The sequence below is a fragment of the Eumetopias jubatus genome, unplaced genomic scaffold, assembly GCF_037043125.1.
Source record: "Eumetopias jubatus isolate StellerSeaLion01/CBP00866 unplaced genomic scaffold, mEumJub1_p1.0 scaffold_7, whole genome shotgun sequence".
NCBI lineage: Eukaryota > Metazoa > Chordata > Mammalia > Carnivora > Otariidae > Eumetopias > Eumetopias jubatus.
The window spans coordinates 29,420,298-29,441,783 of NW_028274813.1; the positions used below are offsets into that span (position 1 = coordinate 29,420,298).

Sequence of the window (21,486 nt, forward strand, 5' to 3'; positions counted from 1 at the left end):
TGAGAATAATGACCCAGAACTACCAACACCAGACATACACTACCAAAATTTCAAGACTTCCAAGAAAGGAAAAAACACCAAAACTCCCCCCCAGAAAACAACCTCTGGGGTTCTAGGCAAAAAGAGAATGTAACTTACAAGAGAAAGAATACCGGATTATCAGAATGTACAGCAATGTTTTATGCCGGAAGACAACTGAGGAACACATCTAGGTACTCAAGGAAAGAAAATAAAAGCCAAGCATTTCATGTCCATTAAAACTGGATATCTATATTTCCTTTCTTCCACCTTAAGAATCTTGGTTCTCAACGGCACAGAGGATACTAGATTCGAATATTTCATAATTACTCATTTGCTTTATTCCACATTATACTCACACTATTCTTACTACCACCACCAATTGTGATCACTAAAAAGACTTTAAAATTTTTTGTGTGCATGTTAGTTCAATTTTCCCTGGTGTAACTTTATGGTTACACCAAATCTGTGTTATCAGATAATAGTTATTTACATGCTATACTTTCTCTCATTTACCCCTCACTTAATGTGAACTCTTAGTTTTATATATTTAATGCTTACCACCATCTCTATGTCAGTGGTTCTCTAGTCTCTTGGTTGTCTGAAACTCATTCTCTAGTAGATTCCTTAGGAAGAAAGGAGATATAGATGCCATAGAGAAGAAAAACTCTGTAGTCCTAAATTGTAAACATTAGGATAAATTTGTGAAGTATTTTAACTTTATTTATATTTAAATACATATTTGATTATAATATATATAAAGCCACTATATCTATATGTAGGTAGAAAAAGACATGTAGATAAAAATATTTCCTAGCTCCATCAACGGAAAAGATGCAGGGAAAAAAACAAAGCCAGTAGCCATGAGTGCCTAGTTTATGGTTTTATTTATCATTTTCCCATTAAAAGGGAGGTTTCATGGAGAAATGGCTGATTACTGGTCGAGGGTAAGCAATGTACCAGATGAGCATGGAACAAAGAAGGAAGAAGTCAGAGAACTGGAGTCAGACCAAGAGGAATCAAGAGGCAAGCCAAAGAAGCTCCCATTGGCCAAAGGATAGGACAGTTTGAGCTTTAAGAAGGGTAAGGTTTGCCAGTATTTGATAGCCTGCCAGTATGTTTAAATCTAGTAGCTCATAAGGACATTTAAAAAAAAAAAATTGGTCATTTTCTGAACATGACAGGGAAACAATTCACCATCTTGAAAACTAGGTAAATAAAAGGAAAGCTGAGCATTTGATCTGCTTTTCATGTATGACTCTATCACTGGGGAGCCATATACTGATAAACCTTTATTCTACAAAAACTATTCCAGCTAATAAGTAAAAGTGAAAATGAAATGACAGAATATTGCCAATATACGCCTCCCAACAGATCCAGGTATTGAACAACTATGCTTGATAACATAAAAAAACCCGTAAAACTAGAGATCCTATGCCTCCTGATGAAAGAACCCAATACCACCTATAGTCTTGGCAAAAGGATCAAGCCTGGGTTTGATAAAGCCCCCATATCCAGCTGCCAATAGGCAGGAACTGTAGAGGATCACATGGAACGGCACCATGAGGGTGCAATCACAAAATCTGCACTCTGGGGAGTTCAACAAGTCAAACATCTAGGTTTTTGTTTTTTTTTTTTACTCAAAAAAGCTTCATTTTTTTATTTAGCTTTCTGACTCTGTGCTTGGGCCTTCAACACTTTCACAACAATTTTCTGCTCCTCGATAAGGAAAGCACACGTGATCCTGTCACGAACACGCTTAGCACACATGGAACCACCATAGGCCCTGCTGACATGTTTTCTCGTTTTGGACAACCTCATAAGGACTTTAGGTCTCAGCACGAACTCCTCGAAGTCAGCCTGGGCACACGCCACATGCAGATTTTGGTGCTTTCCCAACCTTCTTGGTATAAAGGTAAACGATTCTATTACCAGGGATTCGGGACAGCCTAGTTTTGTTAGAGGCTGTATTATAGGACAGCCTACGATGGTAGGTCAAATCCTGGACAATTCTGAATGTCTATGGATGCCGTCCCCGGAAGAGAAACATCCAGGTTCTTTAACAGGTACATTGCATGAAAAAGAAAGCAACACTGGGGAGGGGGCAATAGATAGAGAGACAAAAAGTTACCACAAACAGGAAAGACTAAACTATAGTATCTGGGGATGTATGATTCAGTAATAAAACTATAAAGAGACAAGGAAGCAATTACTGTGAAACTCAAGATAGTGGATTCTTCAGAAGGAGGAAGGAGCTGTGGTTGGGAAGAGGGACATAGGTGGGGTTTCTGACTTGACTGGCAAAGTTCTAGTTCTTGACCTGGGTGGTAGTTACAAAAATGTCCACCTTACCATAGTTCACTAAGCTAGAGGTTCTTAAACTCCAGCATGCCTGGGAATCCTTTGAAGGGTCTGTTAAAACAGAGTCCCCACCTCCACAGTTTATGATTTAAAAGTCTACACAGAAGCTCAAACGTGTATTTCTAGCAAGTTCTAAGACAATGCTGGTGCTGCTAATCTGGGGACCACACCTCAGGAATCTTTGCAGTAAGCTATCCTTAATTTGTCTGTTTTTTTTTTTTTTTTTTTGAGTCTGTGTCTTATTTTTCAATAAAAATGTTAAATGGATGGATGGATGGATGGATGGATGGATGGATGGATAGATGGGTGGATGGACAGATGGAGGGGCAGGTGGGCTCAGTGGGTGGGTGGAAAGATAGGCAGACTGACAAACAGAACTAGGGAAAAAAAATCATATCAAACCATGGGAAGATTGCCTTACCACTTATATGTTATATACCTGGTCCCTCTTTACTCAATGATGTGCTATCCAACGTATTCATACATTTGCCAGATATCCCTCTGTAACCTCTGGATCTTTCTCTCCCAGTCATTATCTGAGAGTTTCCCAATCCAAAAAGACACTGGAATGTACTTGGAACCCAGGTCAAAGATAACTTATAATGGTTTATTTTATTTATTTATTTTTATTATGATGTCATGTTAGTCACCATACATTACATCATTGGTTTTTGACGTAGTGTTCCATGATTCATTGTTTGCATATAACACCCAGTGCTCCATGCAGAACGTGCCCTCCTTAATACCCATCACTGGGCTAGCCCATCCCCCCACCCCCCTCCCCTCTAGAACCCTCAGTTTGTTTCTCAGAGTCCATCGTCTGTCATGGTTCATCTCCCGCTCCGATTTCCCCCCTTCATTCTTCCCCTCCTGCTATCTTCTTCCTTTTTTTTTTAAACATATAATGTATTATTTGTTTCAGAGATTTATTGTTAAGGATGGGCACTGTTTTGTTTTTTCAATGTAGGAAAGATATTTTATGCACAAAGCCAACACCTCAGTATCTCTCTACAATCTTGAGCTTTCTTATTAAAGGCAAATCCACTCCACTGCCTCTTACAGACTTCTCTCCAGAAGACTGCCGTGGGACTACTTAAAAAAGATCAATCCTGATCACACAAATTATCAATTAAATATCTACAAGCTATTTCTTATCTTCTCAACATTTACCCTCAGACCAAAATAAAAAGCAAAATGCACTCCAGAGCCATGAATCAAAAAAAATAATTGGTCATGAGTTCAAATAGCAGAGACTGAGCTTCAGTCATTTAAGTTTGGGGAATATTTCCTAGAAAGAAAAAAGAAAAGCAGAAGTAGTAAATAAAGTAGTAAGTGATCTGAAATATAAAAGAGAGCAAAATTCCTAGAATTTTAAGAAAATCAAGCCATAGTTATGCAAACAGGAAAGGGCACTCACAAGATTTATCTAGCTAATAAATTCAATTCTACAACTGTTTATATGCCGCTGCATGAAAGTACAAAAATGAACAGAACATAATCCTTGCCCTCAAGACATTTAAAATTGAAAAAGGAAGCTCTACGACGTTTTTAACTCTAAGATCAGGAAAAAGGTGAGTGGTGATCTAAGGTACAAAAAGTTTTTGCTTGGGTAAAAAGAGAGATTTGATTTATTAGAGGCAAAACCACAGCTGGCCTGTCTCACTGATAGAAGAGTCATCTATGAGTCATATCTGGAATATCCAGAGAGGGCTTCATACAATCCTCATTCCTTGTGTATTACTGGCTGATGCCTGACATTCAGTGCATTCAGCTTCATACCTAGTGTCAGGATCTGATTCCTGCAGGGCCCACATAACACTCTAGTAACCTAGCTGCCTTTGGGTAGTACAGTTATTCTTCGGCTGGGGACCACGAACATATCCATGGACATGTGAATTTTCTACTGACAAATGTTTATGTATTTTGTTTAAATAATAATCTAAAAAATATTCCTAGAAGCATAATCAGATTCTCGTACTCAGAGTGGTTCCTGGGCCAACAGCATGAGCATAAACCTGAAAATGTGTTGGAAATGCAGAATCTTGGGCCCCACCCCAGTCTGCATTTTACCAAGATCCTCAGGTGATTCATCTGCACATTAAAATTTAAAAGGCACTGAGTTATATAACCACCTATAATCCAGCAGTGCCAGGGGCGTCAGTGTTCATATTTGTGTTTATAATCAAGTCGACACCACATAGTGCCACGCTAATTACTGTAGGCCACAGAGAAGTGGACAGAGGTGGAAATGATGTCTAAACAGTGCTTTCATACCAAACAAAGCATGAATAATGTCACAGCGCACTGTGAAATAGAAGGGTTTATAGTCATCGTTAACAGAGAAAACTGTGGGAAAATGAAGGCGTCAAAGGCCATGGTAGTTTTGAGTCAGGATGTCATTTCAGTAAAAATAACATCATCTGTCATGTTAGGTTAATGCTGTTAGTTTGAAATTCTGAATTTTTTCTTGTCTTTAATTTTTAAGTCTGTTCTGTTAAAATTTGATTTTCAATTTTTTGCTTTATAGATGCATAAAGGTTATAAGCAAGCATATTAGTAGTTTATATATGGCTTTATGTTTGCACATAGTTAAGTAACATTAAAATAAAAATGGAATACCACACCTATATTCACAAGACTGCTTTCCTTTAAAGGGAAATATCTCTCATATTTAGTAAACACTGCAACAGTAAAAATAAAGTATGGGCATTAATTTTGACAGAAGGAAAAAGCATGAAAACACAGGATACCTGGGAATCCCCAACAGCACCATCTAGAGCAGCCTCTGACTCTGAGAGGCCAAAGAAACATCTCTCCCACCTCACATACCTTTGTTTTGGATGGCAGAGGACATCAGCCCATAAATAGCATTTTCAGGGCCCACAAAGTCAATGCTGTTCCTCCCACATCATTTTAAAAAACTAAACAAAAGTAAGATTAAAGGACATTCAAGAAGCTCCTGGAGAAACATCTAGAAATAATAACAATGACAAAAACAACAAAATAGCAATTACTACAAAATAGCACTCTTCTGAGCACTATACTTACATTAACTCATTTATCTCTATTAATAATCTATGGCAAAGTCATTTCTTTGGTTGATTATGAAAAAGGCCCTACTCTTTCATTCATAGAATCTGTTTCTACACTTTTGAACTGACTGGTCTTAATGACTTACTTTGACCAGTGGAAGGTGGTGGAAGAGATGATGTACCATTTCTGAGTCTAGGCTTCAAGTGGTCTTGCATGCTTCTAGCACATTCTTAAGAACCCTGTGTCTGGGGTGCCTGGGTGGCTCAGTCGTTAAGCGTCTGCCTTCGGCTCGGGTCATGATCTCAGGGTCCTGGGATCGAGCCCCGCATCGGGCTCCCTGCTCGGCGGGAAGCCTGCTTCTCCTTCTCCTACTCCCCCTGCTTGTGTTCCCACTCTCGCTGTGTCTCTCTGTCAAATAAATAAATAAAATCTTTAAAAAAAAGAACCCTGTGTCTGCTATGTAAATACACCCAGGCCTATTCATTCAATCTAAGAAAAAAATGCACAATTTGATGTTCTTTCCTTGAAGGGCATAGTGTAATTATGATCTTCTGTAAGTTTTTACTTAAGGGAAAAGTTGTTTTCTACTATTATGTCTTTCCCTAAATTGTTGTATATACAGAAATATATAAATTCAAGAAAGCAAAAAGGAGCTGAAAGTTAGCTTGATGACGGCTGCTGCTGGGGAAAAGGGAGATACCATGAAAAGGTGTTGCTTTCCTCCTGTGTTTTTAAGAACTTGACTAAAATGGCACAAAACGTATTTAGTTGCATAAATAAGACAGGAAAACCATTAGTTTAAAAATCATGTCAAAGTGTTAAGGTTTTTGCTTTTCTTCCCAAGTCCTACTTAAACACAGCGCATGCCACCATTTGACACTCACATGACCTCATACTGCAGTTTGGAGATGTGTTTAAAGATGATTCCTAGAGGTCAAGGACAGTGCTAGGACAGCTGGCATGCCGCTGTGAGGGGCCTCATTTACGGAGACACAAGTGAGACCGTACAGGTGCTAAAAATGGGTGATTTTCTGGGTCTTAAATAATGGCACTCTCAAATTCTAAAGATATTTTGTACATAGCGTGCAACTCTGAGCAGCAAGCCAAACCTTTGGTTCTTCTTCTGAAACTTAATGGCAATCTTGTAGTCTGGATTTTCTAGAACATTTCCAATTTTAACTATTCTGTTCCATTGTCAAATCCCCACTGAGATTTTGGCTGAGGGCTTCCTCAACTTCGTGACTTCATGAACAAGTAAACTTTCAGGAGGAGAAAATAGTGATTGAGGGACTGACACTAGATGGCCAGCTTTCAGCCAATGAAATTATTTTTTAAATAATAAACAAGTTTTTAAAAGTTAATGGTGTTTCTGCCACCGACTTGGTTGTATAATCTTGAGTAAATTATTTAACCTCTCTAAGCCTCCGTGCATTCATCTATAAAATGGGGAGAGTAATAAATGTTTCCTCTTCAAGCTTGGGAGTGCTTACGCTAACATCTGACACTCTAAGTGCTCAACAGAGGTATCTGGGACTGCTACAATGATTATCGCTGCCATCACTTCCAGAAAGGGTAATGAGTCCAATGACAATTAATCCTAGCCAGAGTCAAAGGGAAGAGGGGAGGGTCCTCACCAGACCAATGGCAGAGCTGTCTTAATACATCTGGCCCAGCCTTTCTCTAGGGATCAGCAGCTCCCAAGGAGAGCAACCCCAAACCTACCAAACCTTAATCAACTGAAAGAAAGGGCCTCCAAAGAAAGAAAAAAAAAATCAGTATTTCCCTTGGCACACCAGCTGTGACAGGATGGGGTTCAGATGTGCAGGATACAAATAACCGCGTCAAAGCCCACAATGCCAACTCAGCGGGACTGTCACTGTCTGTCCCTTGCCCACCTCTGCAGCCCTTTTGTGTTCATCTCCTGGGCCCTTGGTTCAAGCCATACACCTCACTGACTCAACTATCACATTATCTTCCAGAAAAAATGTCCATTAACTCTGCTCACATAACACGCTGAGGCTCCCGTGTCTGCATCTATCATGTACTTAACCACAGCGCTATTGTTAAATGTTTAAATTTATGTCATTTTCATAGTTAAGGAGATTACAAATCCATCATATAAGCAGCCAGAGTATAATAACCATCATTTTGCATCCATACTCTCACATCCAACACACCATAAATATTCAGCTGTATTTCCTGCCCATCTTTCTGCCCCCCAGGCATGTTTACATGGTTTTGGTTCACATAATAAATACATAGTTTCAAGTGTGCAATGGTTGCTGTATTTTTCAATTATCTGAGCATTTTTCAAATTACTTCACAGTCTTCAAAGATCGTCATTGAATTGCTGTGTAACATTCCACCAAGGAAATGTTTTTAATTTACTTAAGCGTGCCTCTCCTGAGGGACATGCAGAGCATCCCCATTTTTGGCTATTATAAATAGAACTAAAACGAATAATTTCCATGCATATGGATTTTTCCATATTCTGAAATATTTCCTAAAATGAGATTCCCGGAAATTGCATTACTGGCTCAAAAGAAATGGGCACTGGGATGGCTTTAGAGATATACTGTCAGATTGTTTTTGACAAAAATATAGATGTTTCTTGCGCATAAGTACCTATTTACATCTCAGCCATCTTCCAAGCAACTCATTCTGTCTGCTCTTGCTTACGCCCCTCCTCACTCAGTCTTCCCACTGTCTGTCTCCCTGCTGTCTGCAGCACCACCTGTGGACAATCCATCCTGTAGGAACACTGATTGTCCACGGACACCCTGAACGTCTTGCCTTGGTCCAGGACTCCCTGAAAAAGTCATCCCTCATGTGTTCCTTGGGGGGTCCCCTTTTCTCCTCAGGGAACTTTCTCATGGATGGGATATTAAAATATGCCTATAACTCGACGGACTAATGTGCTTTAAGTGCAAACATATTTGAAGATCACAACAGTTTGATTTATACATTAGATAATGTAAAACTCGTATTACTTCCTTAATGCTAAAATATTTTTTAATACTAATAATGTACAAGAGGACCCATTTCATTACAGTTCTGCTCTCATTAGGAATCATTTGTTCTATGTGTCTATTTGAGCAAATGATTGATGAACACTGATGTGCACTGTAATGTGAAGTTTTCAAAAAGCGGTTTTATTTTTATATGTCTACCTACCTCCACTAAACTTAATCTTCTGAGAGAAGAAACTACCCCATTTTTCTCTGTAGCATTTGCACTCAAAGATCTCGATAGGGATACAAAAGGGAGGGGAAAGAGAAATGAAGGGGGGGAGGAGGACAAGAGAAAGGAGCAAGGGAAGAACAATCAAGAACTAGGGTCGTGAGCGGCGTGGATGGGACTGGAGGGTGTCACGCTGAGCGAAGTAAGTCAGTCAGAGAAAGACAGGTATCATCTGACCTCACTGCTATGAGGAATTCTTCATCTCAGGAAACCAACTGAGGGTTGCTGGAGTGGTGGGGGGTGGGAGGGATGGGGTGCCTGGGTGATGGACACTGGGGAGGGTATGTGCTATGGTGAGTGCTGTGAATCGTGCAAGACTGTTGGATCACAGATCTGTACCTCTGAAACAAATAATGCAATATATGTTAAGAAAAAAAGAAGAAGGTGATAGCAGGAGGGGAAGAATGAAGCGGGGGAAATCGGAGGAGGAGACGAACCATTAGAGACGATGGACTCTGAGAAACAAACGGAGGGTTCTAGAGGGGAGGGGGGTAGGGGGGATGGGTTAGCCTGGTGATGGGTATTAAAGAGGGCACGTTCTGCATGGAGCACTGGGTGTTATGCACAGACAATGAATCATGGAACACGACATCCAAAACTAATGATGTAATGTATGGTGATTAACATAACAATAAAAAAATTAAAAAAAAAGAATTAGGGTTGTGAGCATTTGGGGACTCTGCACTACAAGTAGGTGGGTGCAGAGACAAAATTCAAGGACATGTTCAGGACTAAAGATATAACTAAATCTGCTACTCTACACATACTTCACCACAAAATCCTCCTTTATATTCATGCAAAAAAAAAAAAAAAAGATAGTGGCTTCTGAGAGCCAATTATACTGAATCCTTTAGCAGGACCTCCCCTCGCCCCCACCACCAGTGGAACTTTCTTCAGAACAGAACAGCGGAGTCATCTATATGTTCTTCTTTTGGTGTCATGAACTAGCCCGGCGGATAAGCAACAGGAACATCCTTCCCCAAAACTAGGTATCTATATCTGAGAGCTCATTTAAATGTCCACAAAGCAGTCACGTAAAGAAAATGATATTACTGTCCCAGAAATCATCCTTAAAGGTGTATAACTGCCTTCGCCCAGGCCTGAGTTCAGAGCCTGGCGAGACCACCTCCTCACTGCGTGAACCTGGTCCTTAAGCTCTCAGCTTCTCATCCGAAAAACGTGAGGACAGAAGGAAGATCTGTAAGATGGGGGTAATAACGGCAGGGATCTCACAGGCAGGGGTGTTGTGGGATTCATGAGCCAATACATGCTCAGAGCAGTTGCTAGTATATATGAAGTGCTCAATAAACAGGGAGTGGTTATGAACATTGGCAAATAAGCCAACAGATGAAAAAACACGTGATTCTGAGGGATGCACAGAGGTCCTATATCTTCTCAAGTGCGTACAATGAGAAAGAAGTCCACATATGAACTGCTTGAATATAAGGTTTTTCTTTGGCAGCCCTGTGTGTACTAGGGCTCTACGCATTTAGAAGTCCAACGGCACAGAAAAGAGGCATTTTCTAGAACAATTTACCTAAGAAGCAAGAAGGTAACACAAATGAAAGGAGAGTGTGGGGGTGCGATTTTATAGGGGACAAGGGAAGGGAAGCTCATCTTCTGTCTGAACAGAACAGTCACCAGTTAGTCCAAAGCAATTAGTGCTAATGGGGAATTGAGGCCCAATTATACCAAATCTTCCAAATTCTTAAGATAAGCTAAAACTCTGTATTCTTATGTAGTTTCTGGACCATTAAATGTTGCAAACTATCTCAACTGTTTCTAAAAACTCTGCACAGGTCAATCAAAATATATCTGTGAGACAACTTTGGCCTGAACTCTGACAGCGTGTCCTCTTTAAGCTTGGAGAAAAACCATGTCCCTCAACCAGTGTCCCCCAGCCCCATACCTTCCCAAGAACCAATTCCCACTACGTTCCTACCCCATGGAGGTGTGAAGAGCGTTGGTGCTTCGCGAATACCCGCACACTGCACCGCTGCTAGGCGGTGAGCAGCAACTCCAGCGAGGGCCTGCTGCATATACAAACGACTTAACCATCTTCAGGTGACAGAGAAGAAGTAAGGAACAGGAAGATTCCGGCCAGACACATGCAGGTAAAGTGACAGCCAGCATTACGTCGTATATAACTGTCCAATTGTGTGGTGCCCGTTTGAGGCACCAGAGGGATTTGGGACAGGGGTCCTGAACCAGACCACCCGACCATGAGGATAGGGGAGCCTCTGGAGAAGACAGCCAGGTAAGCGGTGAAATGAGCGGCAGCACAACTCTCTCAGGTTACTAACGTCGGAGAAGTCTATATGGTCCAGTTGGTTTTAATGTTTGTTTTGTTTTATTTTGGTCAGGGAAAGGTATAAGCCACCCTTACCACAGCTGCTGCCAATTACCATTAAAAAACCCGTATGTTGGTGTAGCTGACTATAAACTCACACATTTCTGAGCCTCTGAACACGATGCGTTGCTTGGCTGGTGGCACCGGGCCACAAGGTGGCCCCTTCCCTTAAGAAGCCACAGTCCAGTGAGGGAGTGGACTATACAGAGAGACAGGGTGGCAGGCCCGGGGATCGTGGCTATGGAGTGCTGTGTCCAGGGGGTGGAGGTGCCTTCATGCAGAAGCCACCAGCTGGGCTGCATCTGGGGGTGAGTAGGAGTCAGCCAGGCAGACAAGGGGGAGGAGGGGTGTTCCAGGTAGCAGCAGCAACACAGGCCAAGGCGGAGAATGGTGAAAGCTAGTAGTTTATAGCAGCAAAGATACCCTCCCTCTTTTCCACCTCTTCATTCTTCGTCTGTTTGCTAATTATGGCCTTCCTGTGTCTCAGCAAGACAGGAATCTCTGAAGATCCTTAAAGATTCTTAAAACTTGCTCTAGTATGCTGTTCATTCACATGAAAAGGCAGCAAAGATGAAAAACCACCAAAGACGTAAAGAGAATGTCTTACGGTGCCAGATGTGGTTAACTGTGTCTGCGCAGTCTGGACACAAAGACAGTGCTGTCAGTAAAATCGACTCTGATCTTACTGATCTGGGGATAGAGTATTCTCTGCTTGGCCTCTAATACATGAGGAGAGGGTCACACATCAAGAATAGAAATTGCACAGCAAAGCTCAGGGTTGGTTTTGATTTGAGCTTAGGGTTGTTGTATGTTTTGTGTTTTATTTACAACTCTGTTAAAAAGAATTTTTTTTAAGTTAGTACTTATTTTTGCTCAGAAACCTAGGACCACCATTGTCATGTTTCAAAATGCCATGAAAAGGATACCCTAAGGGTACTAGAGGAGTAAGTTTTAGCATCCTGGCTCCATTAGCTGCTACGTGGAGCAGTATTTTCACCCTTTTCTTCTCCTTCTGACTGGCTTACGATGGCCCTTGAATCCCCAAGGGGAGGAAAGGAAGGAGACTGTGGTAGCTTGTTCCAAAGATGGTCCCCAGGGGACCATGCCTCCTGCCTCACCTTGTCTGGGCTATCCTGCATAACCAATGGAAGGTTAATACTGCTGTACTTCTAAGGCTAAGTCAGAAGAAGCCTTGCAGTATCTGCCTTGATCTCCTGGGACTTCCAGCTTCAGAACCCAACCACCAGACTAGGAGAAGCCCATGCCACATGGAGAGACCATGCCAGAAGCCAAGCTGAGATCAACGGCCAGCCACGTGATGAGCCATCTTGGACATGTTCAGCTCAGTGAGTGTTCAGATGACTCCAGCCCCAGTTGCCATTTGAGAGCAAGGACATGAGACCCCCACCCCCCCCCGCCCCAGCAAGGACAACCGAGCTGAGTGCAGCCAACACCTACAACAGCAAGATAGAACCAGAAGACAGATATCAACAGAAGTGAAAGGAAAACCTGAAATTAAACCAGACTTTTCTACCTGTGGCAACATGGTAAATGAGATTGAAATTTGTGGCCCAATTGAGCTGTTTAAATTTAAATGTAGTTATTTATTATCCCTCACCCCCTTTCCCTAGTGATCGCCTGAGGATAATCAAGACATAAGAGTATACACTTTCCGGGAAGAGATGCAGAATTAACAAGCCTCATTTCATACGTCTATGTATTTTTCTTAATCATCTTCAAAGTTTACTTTTTAGCCTAGAAAAGCAAAAGCAAAATCTTCAGAAACAGAGCAAGGTTAGTCTCTACCAACATCCTTCATGTATCAAAGTCAACAATCAAATACATTGATATGGGCAGTGTACCAGCACTTGCTATCTCTCCATTTTAACTATGAAATGGGCATGACATTAGAAATGTAACAGTTTTCCATTTCCATGGTGATGGCCTTTGTTTTTACATTTGATGCTTAGTAGCGAAACTCTTGTGTGCCCTATATGATAGGCTGGTGGTTGGCAATTAGTTGCCCCCTCAGCACCCATCCCCTGTGTGTTCCTTGTTAGTGCCCTCCACTTTGTTTGAAACCTTATTGGTCGGCTAAATAAAGAGCTATCCTTGAAACTTTATTATAGCCATTTAGAATTAAGAGCAAGACTGTGGGGGAGTTCTGATGAAACTTCTGCTATCCCGATAAAAGGAGAGAGCTATGGCCAGCACCACCACTTCACATCTCCCTTCTGAAGTACAGACATGATGCGGGGCACCTGGGTGGCTCAGTCGGTTAAGATCTGACCCTTGATTTCGGCTCCGGTCATGATCTCAGGGTCATGTGATCAAGCCCTGCATCACGCTCCATGCTCAATGGAAAGTCTGCTGGAGATTCTCACTCTCCCTCTCCCTCTGCCGCTTCCCCTGCTCGTGCCCTCTCTCTCCCTCTCTCTAATAAACAAATCAATCTTTAAAACGTGGATATGATGCCAGGAGTCACAGCAGCAGCCATTTTGCAACCACGAGGCAATAAGCGTAAGGATGAAGGCTAACATATTAGGAAGAGCAGGGAAGAAAACACAAAATAATCGGGATTTCTGACAGAATGTCTCAACAGCTGAACAAAGCCTAAACACTACCTATCTCTAGATTTGTCATGTGAGAAAAATACCCCGGTTATTAAAACCACCATTGATTGTTTTTATTACCTGCCGCCAAATGCATTTCTGCTTGCTGGTACTAGATTATTCATTAAAACCTAACAAGTAAGATTGAGTTCAATTATACCTGCTCAAATATAATTTTTCTTCAGACTCTACTATGGTCCCCATGGTTGATGAGGTACACTTTGCCCACTTCAACCTCTCATTTAGATAAATGACATTTCAGCACTGAGAACTTGTCCTTTATGAAGAGCCTGCCATGAAGAGCCAACTACTCAGACCGACAATCAAAAAAACATCAGATAAAAGAGCATTAGACTTTCAAAGGCACAGTGGAATGAGTGGAGTGATTTGTGGGAGGCCTTTTTTTTTTTTTTTTTGGCTTGATTGTTGTGTAATAGCAATAATATTCCTGCCTTTGGAATATACTTGCAGAAGCAACTGTTGTGGTTATCAAACATCTCAGCTTTGCTTTAGCATTTAATCACCCACAAAACCCTATTTATTGTCTCTCTACTCCTCCACGGTTATCAGAATCCCATAATTAAGGCATAATGAAAGTAAACAGTGTCACAGAAAACTAGATGTCTTTAAAAGGAGAGTAGTTAAGGCAAGACAAATGTTCCTAAAGATAGCAGCAGAGCCAAGGAGAGTTGCTAAGGAGCTCTGTTTGTGTGTGTGTTGGTGGTGATTAAAAAGAATCATCATCCAAGTGAAGTATTTAGGGGAAAATTGCCTCTTGATGGATAATAAATTAATCTGAAGAATTCATATTGAAATCAAATAAGCATGTCAGTACAGTAAGACCCCTACACCAACCCCCAAACCCCAAGAAAAGGAAGGCTGCTCATCTCTGAAAAGCTAAAGTAAGGATGACTAGCCCCTTATCAAGAGCTTGTCTTGTCTCCATTACTCTCTCTATACTTAGTTAGAAGTAACTCTCTCTATACTTAGAAGTAACTAAGGTATAAATGTACATCTTTTGGTGTGCAAAACATGGCATGTAAAAATAGAAGAAAGCCTTTTATTCATAAAGCCAAAATGTAAATACAGTACAAGTAACTGGGATGACCTGGGCACCACATTTAGATGTGAGATTCCCGGTAGCTAAGGCAAAAAGAGAAAGCTTTTGCTCTACATTGCTTCCATTATTAGATAAAAGGACGCATATCTATTCAATAAGGAGCAGCTTTGTCCTGGTAGGGAATTCTTTTGGTAATTTAGGATACAAGAAATATTAAGGTTCATCATCTTTCTAATCACCTTTATCTTTTTTCGTGGCACACAACACGATTTACTGTTCCATATTTTTAGAATACATCTGTGTAGTCCATACATACCTTTAGTGACTTCTTTAATGTCTGTCATCCCAAATAGACTGTAAACCCTGTGAGGAGGGAGGGATTCTTTGTTTTCTTACAGAGCCTGGCTCCGTTTCTGACCCATTTTAGATTTTCAATCAATATTTATTGAATAAATGAATAAACTGTTTTGTCAAAGATAAAATTTGAAACCCAGAAATCCCCTCTCCCAAACCGCAAGGTACAACACTTGTACATGTGCATAAGGTGATACATAAAGCCTGTCTGCTCAGCACTATCTACAATAACCATGGCAACAACCAAAAGGAGAAAACCTAAATGTCCACCAACAAGAGAGTGGTTTCATATAATAGAATCTGATTTTGAAATTAAAATAAATAAATTGGAGCAATGTAGATTTAAAAAGTGTTATGAAAATAGGCTTACAGAGAATAAGGCTTACAGAGTAACATTCATATCATTTTTAAATAAGAATAAGGCTTACAGAGTAACATTCATATGGTTTTAAAATATGCAACAGAACATTACATATAGTTGTTTTGAAGTATACATGGGACAAATACACCAAATCGAAGACGGTGGTTTGTTTTTAGAAAGGGATCGAGAAGGATACACGTGGGGCTTCAATCATATCTGCGCTGTTCTGCTTCTGAGGCTGAATGGTGGTTATATGGCTGTTCTCTCCCTCTCTCTACCCAACCATACGTGTATATACACATGCGCCATGCGCGCACATACACAGACACTTTTTTGAACGCCTGGAGTATTTCAAAATAAAAAAACAAGAGAAGCTTGTTTTGAGAAGCTGTCACGGATAAGAGAACTCTAAGGAGACACAGAGGCATGCCCGCTAAGTGTAACATGGTAATCCGCGTGGGATCCTGGGATAGAAACAGGATGTGAGGTAAAAACTGAGGAACTATGAAAAAAGTATAGACTTCAGTTGATAATAATATATCAATATGGGTTCATTAACTGTAACAAATTCATGATCCAAATATAAGATATTAGTGAGAGGAAAAACTGGATACACCAGGATTACGAGAACTCTCTGAACTACCTGCACAATTTTTCTGTAAATCTAAAACTGTTTCAAAGTAAGTTCATTTTTTAAAAAAGCAAAAGCAAACACCACAAAAATATTCTTTAAGTGGACCTTTCTTACAGCAATCCTTCAAAAAAAAAAAAAAGAAGAAGAAGAAGAAGCATAAGCTGTAACGAACCACTCTGCTTAGTAACGGCCTTCCCATAGTCCCAGGGTGTTGGGTTCTGATCCTCTGACTTGCGGAAGAGAATGCAGAGAAGAGTAAGGTAATACATTGCCTAGACGGCTGTTATTTTCCTCAAATATCAGACAGCTTAAGCTTGCCTTTTCTAAGACCTGGTTAACGGCCAAACACGGGCTTGCTCCCAGGAAGTGAGTCCATCTGAGAACAGGGGCCCAGGGCAAACAGCTTCCTACCCGGCGTGGCCACTTCCCACTCTCCGCGTGTCTCCCGGCAGTGTCTCTGTCCTGCTTGTATAGGCCATTTTCATAGTCAAGTGAAGCCAAACTATTTACATCCTCTTTAAAGGAAAAGATAATAAAAAAGACTGCATGGCAGATATGGGCACAACACCTGGATTCCAGTACATTTAAAAGGAACTGCATTGTCAAAGCCAAGCTCAGATGAGATGAAAGCCACAGAAGTGTAGACCCACAAAGAAGCCTGAAGCTTAACTCCTGTGGCCTCTTTATTTAAGGGTGAGTTAAGCAGGGTCTGGGGAGTTGAAGTGACTTGGTCAAGGGCCTCTCACTCCACCAGGCCCCTTTTTCAGAAGCTAGGTGCATTGGGGGCGCCTGGGTGGCTCGGTTGGTTAAGCAACTGCCTTCGGCTCAGGTCATGATCCTGGAGTCCCGGGATCGAGTCCCGCATCGGGCTCCCTGCTCAGCGGGGAGTCTGCTTCTCCCTCTGACCCTCCCCCCTCTCATGTGCTCTCTCTCTCTCTCTCCCATTCTCTCTCAAATAAATAAATAAAATCTTAAAAAAAAAAACTTAAAAAAAAAAAAAGCTAGGTGCATTGAATGCCCTCCTCCTGTGAGCAAGGGAAAATGGGATCTCAGCAGCGACCAGGGCTCCTCTGAGGGAGGCAATGGCCTAAGCCCCTCTGCTTGCAGTGGAGGGTGCAGGCTAGGGGAAGGCCAATACAGCAGGGGAAAGGCCCACGGGCTTTGAGTAAGAACAGGCCAGGGAGAGAAGGCTGGGAGCCCGAGGGCCGGTCTCTGGGAAGCAGCCAGCAGAAAGTCCCCTTCTTGTGCAGAGTGGCTGGAGAGCCTGTTGACACCGCTATTGATGCTTCTTTCCTATTGCACTGGGACGCTTATGTCACTCCCCGCCTCCCCCGTCCCCAGTGAAGCCTAGCGCACTCACAAATGCTCATTTGGAGGGGTCTGCTTTGTAGAAATGACTGAAGCAGGACGTCTGTGCCCAGATGACAGAGGGGAAGAAAGGCCCTTGGAAATGAGGAATACTGGGGAGGATGGGGACTCTCATGGAATGTGGTACCAGAGGCATGAGTCAATCCTACATAGATTTCAAGGGCATGGACATCAGCAAGGCCAAGTTGGATCTGGCTAATACTCCATTCCTAGTACACTAGCCTGGAAGTCTCCAAAAAGAGAACTTCATAGAAACTGCCCTACCTTCCCGTTAAACCTTCTCCAGGAAGGTTTTCACTGGTCCATGTGTAGATATGATCATTGAAAGGAGAGCTGCCTATAAAAATCATTTAACTTTGCTAACAAGGGAACTATGATGACACCATAAATCTAAAGGGACTCAGGTTTTATGTCTAGCCACTACTGAAGGTATTTTTTTTTAAGATTTCATTTATTTATTTATTTGAGAGAGAGTGAGAGCGTGAGCAGGGGAGATGGGGAGATGGGCAGATGGAGAGGGAGAAGCAGGCTCCCCGCTGAGCAGGGAACCCGAAGCGAGGCTGGATCCTAGGATCCCAGGATCATGACCTGAGCCGAAGGCAGATGCTTAACCGACTGAGCCACCCAGCCGCCCCACTACTGAAGGTTTTTAAGGAATTCTTGTTTGTGGTGGTAATGTAGGAAAAGGAGGACTCAAGACAGAACCTAGAGCAGTTCGAGAAAGAAAAGCCTGTGAAGGAGACCGGGAGAAACTGCCAGGTCTTTAGGAAGAGAATCATGAGACACTAGTATCAGCCTCACTGAGGAAAGGAGGTTGGTTCTAGAAGGGAATTCTTAAACATGTCAAATGTCAAAAAGAACTTAAGATGAAGCATGAGAAGTGTCTATTGATTTTCCTAGTAGGAAGGCATTGATGACCTTGCCAAAGCAGTGTTCCCCGGCCAAATATGGTTGCACGAGTTGTTGAATGAACAAGAACATCAGCCTGCCTTGTGCTCATCCCCTCATGGAAACGGATGCATTTTCCCTAACTGGGGGCACAGATACCACATGTGCTTGTAAAATAATCAGTGTTTCAGCAGAGTGGAGGGGGCAAAGCCCTAGCATAGTGAGTTGAAGACACGGAACAGGAAAAGGGAAAGAGGGTACATTCTAGGGTCAAAGCTCCGTCTTCCTCTTGGGCAACTTCAACCCGGCAGAAAGAAGGATTGTCACTATGCAGGAAAGAGATGAATTCCAGGAGAGGAGTTAGAAGAACAAAGGGAAAGAGTAAAAGGGGAGAAGGGACTGTGGTAGAATATGGGTTCTGGCTTCAGTCGCTAATAAAACTTAGCTGTTTATTCTGTTAATTCTTATAGAGCCCCACAGAGTTTCCACAGAGCCGTTTTCACATAGCTTTGAACTCTTAAATCACCTTGGGAGATAGGTAATGCAGGCTTCTCATCTCCCTTCCACACATGAGAAAACTAATATGCCAAATGCTCCATTTTAAGTGATAGAGCCAGGAAGGGTACTCTGTAATGGACCAAGGATGGATTTCACCTGCAAATTCGAGTGCCGGCCCCAGCATGGTCACTTAGGAGCAAGTTGCATCAAATCATGGAGGCTCTATTTGCACAACTGTTAAATGGCACACATGAGATCTGCTTTACACAGACATGAGGATGGACTGAGATGTACAAACACCTACAACAGAGCCTAATACAGGTGGAGCCTAGCTCTCCACCTAGAACTCATATTCAGATTATCTGATTCCAGGTCGGTAGTTAGAAATGAGAGGACTGCTACGGGCATTTACTCATTCACTTATTTTCAAATCCATGTCAGCTTTGATTTAATGAGAATCCAAGAATTATGGTGTAGAAATTAAATTCCTTTAAGCATTTTTATTGTTAATAAAATTTGCTGTGTTCCATTTATCTAACATCTTACAGCATGCTTCCCAAAAGTACCAGTTAACTCTAAGGCTATTTCCAATCTCCCTTTCCATCAGCTCCTCCGGGGATCTGGAGCTCAGTTGTGTGAGGGGAAAAGGAAGGACTGTCCCACGCAACCTGGAGGAGCTCCCACCCACGCTGAACTGTGAATTGGTTTAAAAAAAGAGGTTCCTGACCTGACCAGGGAGGAGGCTGGGAGAAAAGATGAAAACCATCCTCTTCACTGCTGCCTTATGCCATGGAGTTATCCCTCAAGGGAATGAAGAATCATTAGCATAAAAAAATACGTGAAAGGGTTTAATTATCTGGCTCTAGTAAACATTTTTTTCCCCACTAGAACATTTCCATCAAAAGATCAGGGAACAGGGCCAGGCAAGTCACTTTTTTAAATTCAATAGTGATTCCTCTCTTAAGAAAAAACAAATTGGATAGAGCAGATAATCTTCATATCCCTAACAGAAAAGACATAACATAGACTAATTAACCCAGTTCTGATCATCAGGAAACTAATGTACAATGTGTAGCAATATAAACTCAGGTCATCTGATGCTGGCCCAATTCTTTTGGCAATATTTAAATGTATATCAGCAGGTCACAGCATTATTTAGTGTCGTTCCAGCTGTGTGCACTTATTTTCCATCATTTGTAATATTATTCCTGAGAAACGGGAAGCCTTCCCCCATGCTCACACTGGGAGCTATCTGATTTGGTTACGTATGTGGTAGACACACAGAGCAGTGGGTAAGTGTCCATCTTCAGTCCTGCTTTCATTTCCTGAATGCTTTCCATGCGCCAGGCAGTGCTCGAGGCACCAGGAACCCAATGGTGAACCTGTCAAAATTCCAATTCTCCTCGTGGAAATTAATTCTCACCGGGGCACACGTGACCAGAATGGTATCAGAAAGCAGTGAATGCAATGCAGAGAACATAAAGGTACAAGGACATAGTATCCTTTGAGGTGGGGCTGGGGTTGCTTTAGGCAGGGTGGCCGTGGAAGTTCCACCTGGAGATGATGAGAATCCGACAGTTGTGCAAAGATCGGGAGCAGGAACACTTTAGTGGAAGGAACAGCATATGCAAAGGCCCTGAGGAGAGAATAAGCTCAGGGCAACTGCAGAATGAAAAGAAGGCCAGGGTGCCGAGAACACAGAACAAGGGGAAAGTGGCAGCAGATGAGATGAGGGACACAGACAGGGGCCAGACTGCAGTGAGCCCAAGGGCACGTGATGAAAATGCAGATGTTATTCTAAGGGCAATGCAAAACCACTGGAGAGTTTTTTAAGCAAGGGAATGATCTGGTCTACTCTAAGCCTTCAACAGAGCACTCAGGCAGAGAACAGAATGGGCTAGGAAGGCACAGGAAGACGCGGGGAGAGGGGCCTGAAGGGAGCAGAGAGACCGCATGGTTGTCCGGACAAAAGATAATGGTGACAGGGTGAGTAACTGTAAGTGAAATTATTTTAATGAATCATTTCAAAGGAAATCCCACTTCCGTTTCACCAAGTAGAGCAGAGGCCTTAATGAGAACGTGGGGATAGGTGGCGAATCCTGAGCGGACCTCTGCCAGCCCCCGGAGCAGGCCAAGGAGCCCAGCCCTCAGTAACACGTTTCTGTGATAATGGGCAGCAGGAATGCAGCTTCGTCCTTGATTCAGGGGCTGGCACCCACATTATGAACACACTGTGTCCCAGAGATCACTGACGAGCAGAGGATGCCAGTGAACCGAATCCCCGCTGCCAACACCTGGCAACACAGAGCCACAGGGGCAACTGCTTTTATTTTTAAAAACAAAGTTTTATCTTCCATGCAGAGAAAGAGATGTTTCAAGAAGACTCTGGTCTTCTCTTTGCTTAGCCCCCAGCACAAACTCTTGCTCCCTGGTCTTTATCTCGGGGATTGCCCATTCCCACCCGGCCCCTTGGTTCTAAGATTTCACCAACCTTTATTTCTACCATTCGTAGCTAGAGGCCTGTTGGCTCTGCCAAAGACTGTCTCCTTACCAAGCCTTAGTCCGACTCCTCAAGTCCTCTTTCAGACCAGCGCTCGCCCTCGGTCTCTGTACTTGGCCCGCTGATTCCAGTTTCAGCGAGAAGCCTGCTGAGACCATTTAGGGAAAGTCCCCCAGCCTGGTATCTGAGCACCCTTGATGTCCCACCCA

General features: G+C 42.4%; 1 protein-coding gene and 1 pseudogene across 2 annotated transcripts in view; both read right to left on the minus strand.

Annotated features, from left to right (window-relative positions):
- The window catches only part of RGS6 (regulator of G protein signaling 6), a 557,198-nt gene that overhangs the window by 387,840 nt on the left and 147,872 nt on the right, over positions 1-21,486 (minus strand). The gene's annotated exons all lie outside the window — the stretch shown is intronic.
- LOC114222827 (large ribosomal subunit protein eL34 pseudogene) lies at positions 1,645-5,596 on the minus strand (annotated as a pseudogene).